Source organism: Toxorhynchites rutilus, chromosome 1 (genome assembly GCF_029784135.1).
Source record: "Toxorhynchites rutilus septentrionalis strain SRP chromosome 1, ASM2978413v1, whole genome shotgun sequence".
NCBI lineage: Eukaryota > Metazoa > Arthropoda > Insecta > Diptera > Culicidae > Toxorhynchites > Toxorhynchites rutilus.
Window position 1 is genome coordinate 184,892,450 of NC_073744.1, and position 6,000 is coordinate 184,898,449.

Genomic DNA, 6,000 nt, shown 5'->3' on the forward strand with positions numbered 1-6,000 from the left:
CAGTTCAATGCTTTCTAAACCATTATCCAAAATAATAATAAAACACAAATTGATTCTTTCATAATTGGTTTGCCAGGATATGATGAGTATGTGAATTTGGCAGTTGTTCTGAGCTTATTGATAGTTGGGGACTTTCCTGATTATTCAATTTTCACCAATTCTTAAATTATTTCCAGATTGAAAGTACAGTAATTTACAATTAGTTCGACATTTAGCTAATTGGACGGACATTGAATGCGACTTATTTAGTTGGACATTTTTGTAAACATAGAGATCCAAATTATGACCCCACATTGAAAGTCGACACTGTACCACTGTCATCGCAAATGTTCAATTACAGGTTAAAATTACCTCCAATCCGATACTGAGTGGTGGTAATGCGACGTGCCATTGAATGTAATTTACTGTAAAATATGTCACAAGCTGGATGGGAAGAAATTTTCCAACTGTGAAAGCTGTGGCTAGTGGCAAATGCAATCGCTAAACAGCAAGGTTTAGCCGAACAAGATGGGGATATCGAGTGATAACAAAACAATAAACTCTTTAGATTGAAGATAATTTTGTGATCCTGAAAAGGACCCTTTTTAGCCTGCATGTGAATCCAACGAGCGAACAAATCGTAATGAATGTATTTTTTTGTCATCGCTCCCTTTTAACGTTCATTAGTTCGTTTCGTTGGACTCGCCCCTCTGGCTGAGTCTGCCGATTTGTCTCTATCCTGTGAGTGTGTACCGCTAGAGTATAAAACACGCGGACCCCAAAAAAATATCTTATTTTCTTTCAAACCGTAAACCCGTGTGGTTGTACGGCATCGACATCGTGGACGTAACAAAGGAGGACAAGTTAAGGGAAAGGCAAAGTCTCACTCGAACCGTGCAGGTCTCCAGTTCCCTGTTGGTTGCATTCACTGATTGCTCCGCAAGGGTAACTAGGCCGAACGGATTGGTGCCGGAGCACCAGTATACCTAACAGCGATTATAGAGTTTCGCCCGTCGGAGTGCTCGAGTTGGCTTGCAAAGCTGCTCACGACAATCAGAAAACCCGCATCAAGAACAGAGCAGCTTCGGTTCGGCGCTCATCAAGGCAACAATTAGTTTCAGTGAGTGGCAAAGTGTTTCTCCGGCACGTTTCATTAAATGTAATTTACTGAACAACATGTCACAAGCTGGATGGGAAGAAATTTTTCAACTGTGAAAGCTGTGGCGAGTGGCAAACGCAATAGTTAAACAGGAGGGTTTAACCGAACAAGATGGGAATATCGAGTGATAACAAAAACACAACACCAAAGGTTCTTTTCAGAACCATCAACATATTCATAAAGAGTAAACAGTAAACTAATCCATTTTTCAGGTAGATAGGTAGGTATTCACGTAGGAGAAGAAAATAAAACAATATTTTTAAAATATATATTTAACAAAAGCTGTCCCCTTTGTATAGTCCTACGTCACTCCGGTTATGTCCCCGACATTACCCACCCGTCTTTTTTTTGCTTGAAACACGAACAGAAAATATAGTAAAAAAGTTAAACAATTTGACGATCGAAATGGGTGTGTTTTCTCGATTGCATTTACCAGTTGTATTGTATGTTGTCCAATCAATTCGTGCTCAATTCAACTACTTGCTAAAAAGAATGTAATGTTGGTCCAGGATATCATGATATCGAGCATTTTGTTTGGTAATACAAAAAAATGCAATTAAAGGATTTCACTGGCTGCTGATTTAGAGGATCGAAAGGGTATACTCACGCATACCAGACTATGATGGTTTGAGTAGTTGCGATCTTAACCCATATCAACCCAAGCGTTCGAAAAATCGAACAGCAACTTTGATCATTTTTCATGGCTTTGGAAACCAATCATATGTTAATGTTTTGGCATCAAATGATGGCTTAGTTTAAGAACTACTAAAGCCTGTTCACGTTAAATTTCGGACACTTTTTTTTCAGTGTAGTTTATGAAATATTTCACTTATCAATGAAATATTTCACTTACATGAGAGCTGAAACCCTCCTTATTATTTCGATGTCTAACATGTTTACATTCTTATTCAGTTTGGTAAAATGACGTCGAATCAAATGGAAGTGCGCGAACGGCAGCAAAATCCAACACTGTCGGTACGCGATCTCGCCAAATAGCTAAAACTGCCGAAGAGTACCGTGTTTAGTGTGTGCAAATCGTTTGACCAGCGCTTAACTGTGCATCGGAAGGTTCGAAGCGGAACAAATCGAAAAGTATGCTCCCGACAGATGGACCGAAAGGTGGTTGCGTTTATTGGGAAGCATCCCAACCTTTCAGTTATAAATGTGGCTCGAAAGGTTGGAAAATCAAAATCATATGTACAAAAAGTGAAGCAGAGACATGGACTGAAGGCGTACAAAGTGAAAAAGGTGCCCAATCGCGATGATAAGCAAAATTTCACTACAAAAAGCCGTGCTAAGGTGCTCTACACCCAGTTTTTGCAAAAATGTTCATGCACCATAATGGACGATGATACTTATGTTCTCAAAGACTTCAAACAGCTTCCGGGTCTCGCTTTTTATACTGCAATGCGGTTGCTACCATTCATAAGAAGTCACGCCTCCCCAACAGTGTTTTGGCCAGATTTGGCCTCTTGTCACTATGCAAAATCCATCCTGGAATGGTATACCGCACATGAGGTCAAATATGTGCCAAAAACAGCAAATCCACCGAACTGTCAAGAACTTCGCCCAGTGGAAAAGTACTGGGCTTTGATTAAGGGAAAACTATTCGAAACTAAGAAGAAAGCGAATGGCATTAATGATTTCAAGAGGAGATGGGAAAGCGCTGCCGCCAGCATATCTGAGGATACTGTACGGAACCTAATGGCAGATGTTCCCAAGAAAGTTCCTGAATTTTACAGACAACGTAATTAACATCGAAGTAAGCTTTCCTTGTTTTAGATATAATTCTATTTGAAATAAACAATCTGTTTTGTTGTATTACGTGAATTTTTGTTTTACTGGCCGAAATTTAACATGGACAGGCTCTTCTTACCATCAGTTTCATTCCTTATTTTCAAATGTGTTGGGCAATAAATTTGATTTAAAGCAACTGTGTGCGGAAAGTACATACCTCACATAACCTAACAAAAAACAAAACCTAATGAAATGCTACTATCACCCTTATTCTTGTTTGCGGCCGTATCTGACTTTCGTTCGAAAGACTTGATTCGAACAATTTCGAAAAATACTTTCTTGTTTTCGTACCAATCCGTTCGTACAAGACCTTTTTCGAACATAAACATCAGATGCAAGATTTCACGCATCAATAAAATTTCATACAAAATTTCATCAAAGCAACGGTGCCCAATGAAAGTGTCGTCCATACAGTGATCGTTCGTTAATTTTGCCGGAAAATCAACCCAATTATTGAATTTTACTAACTGGACTGCAAAACAGCAAAAACAATAATAAAAAGTACACAAAGAAATGATATATTAATAATGTTTATGAATCATATTCATAATCCTCAATGACTCAATTCCTTCTATAATAGATTGAACAGCAGAATCAGTACGACTTAAGCTCAAATTATCCGAGAAACATGAATATGTACTGATTTAACAATCGAACGGAATTCGCAAGAAAAAAGTGACGTTTAGAAACCACGTGAAAAAACACATTCGTACGAAAACTAGAATGGCCGATTCGTTCGAATTGTTCAATTTTCGATAGTGCGAATGGATGAATTTGATTCGTACGAAAACAAGAATACAAATGGTTTTTGTCCTACATCACGATGCGTGTTCTTTTATCAAAGTAATCCTGTAGAAAAGTTTACATATACACCCTCATTCTTGTTTTCGAACGAAAAGAAATCGTTCGAAAGAATGTACGTTCGAAAACAAAAATGAGGGTGTATATGTAAACTTTTCTACAGGATTACTTTGATAAAAGAACACGCATCGTGATGTAGGACAAAAACCATTGGATTGAACCTCCTACAGGAAGAAAAATGTAGGTTTCGGCCAATGTTTTTGTTTAGCGATTTTTCAATTTTATGACATTTTCGCAAAACGGAAGAGCGGAAAAAAATATTTCTTAAAGATTGGGGGTTTTGTAACGCCAATAATAAAAATTACACCATGCCATATCGTTAAAACCATCGTTAAAAAAATAATTTATTTTAAATACAACTTGGTCGTAAATGGGTTAATATGTGTGTCTTCCTTAGAAGCCCTCTTCTCTTCCTCGAATGCACTTGCCCATTTTCCTTTCCCTTTCCCATACATAAGCAGAACATAGCACCCAATGAGATCAGTACGCTATAGCAGCTACACGAAATTCCCAAGAGAGCACTAATGGCCATAGGATACTTAATGCGTTGAGCCCTGCGTCGGTCCCTAGGGGCCGATGATGAGCTTTTTGGTAAGAAAGCGCTGACTGACTGGGACTGACAGTTCCAAAACTTAATAAATTATAGGAGGATGTGTTCAAGACACGACCGCATTGTTGACGTAGAACTACGCTGTAGTTTAACTCAAGTCGCTTGTTTATAACTGTGGATATTATTTTATAATGCTAAGAAAATTTTGAAATAACCATTCTACCAGTTTGATCGCCCTGAAATGTTTTTTTTAAATTGTAGAATCATTTGACGATAATTGTTTGATGATTCATTCTTGTGCTCGCAGAACAATACATGCTCGAGATAAGCGCAGCTGTCATCCTTAGTGGAAAAAGTTTTGCTACTGGCAAGCGAAACCAAATCACATACAAAATTCCAGAACGACATTTACTTTCTTGGTGACTAAATAAGCGAAATAAACTCTATCTGCACGCGAATCCAAATAAATTAATGTCTTATTATAACTTATTGAATAACTTGGTATTCTCCAAATAATTTTTTGGTGCACATCCTTAACACCTGCTTTAGCGTCAGTTCAATGCATTGATGCAATGTTAAAGGCACCAACGAAGCCTTTATGATGATAGAAAACCAAACAATGGTAACTGCTTGGTAAAAGGCTGAATATTTGCCTCAGCAGAGATTCATTACTAATACCCTACCCTACTACAATCTCATGGCAGTACATGGGAAATAACTTTTTCACATTTTCCTTCAATGTTCCAAATTTTCTCGCCGCATAAGCATTCCCCGAGCGAAGAGCCTGAGCGAAATAGACAGCTCGAATAGAACATTCCGTTTACGCCATGAAATCGTATCAAGTCGAACGAGTCGGAAACCCCGGAGAGAATGAGTAAATAAAATCATCTGTCTCAAAAGCTTTAAAATGTTTGTGTGTATGGGAGCAAACATCTCTCTCTTTCTCTCTCTCTCTCTCTCTCCTTTTCTTTTTTTATTATCTCTTTTGAGATTACACAAAAAATCCAAACGATGTCAGCGGGAACCGAACCAAGACTGGCTGGTATGCAAGGCTATTATACACGATCACGCTATCCATAGTGCTGTTGCGTAAATGCGGTGATAATGTTACACCTTATTATAAAATGAAGCTGGAAAGTGATTTCTATGAGTAAAAACTCTCAGGAGGGTTGTGTCTGAGACACGACCGCATAGTTGACGTAGGATTCCGTTAGGCTACCCTACGACCTCTGTGACTCTAGACGAGATGCCTCCTGTGTTGTGTATGGACGAAATAAAAAAACACATCAATGTAACATACGATAATTATCAATACCGAACACAATCATCAATTTTCCTCATCAGTAAAAACATGTCACTTCAATGTAAAGAAAACATATTTGAAATCGGGAAGGTAATTTTCTTTTATAATTTTTACTTTCTGAGTGTTTATTCAATCCAATGCGAATTTTAATTGGACTAACAACACCTAATACTATATGTAAATCATATGGGAAATCACTTTTGCTAATATTTCTTCACTTTTCCAATTTTTCTCGCAGTATGAACTTTCCTTGGGTGAAAATGAACACAACAAAACATACAGTTTAAACCGAATGATAAGTTCACGAGCGGGAATACACCTCAGTTTTTATTTATGAAAATTGAAGTATAT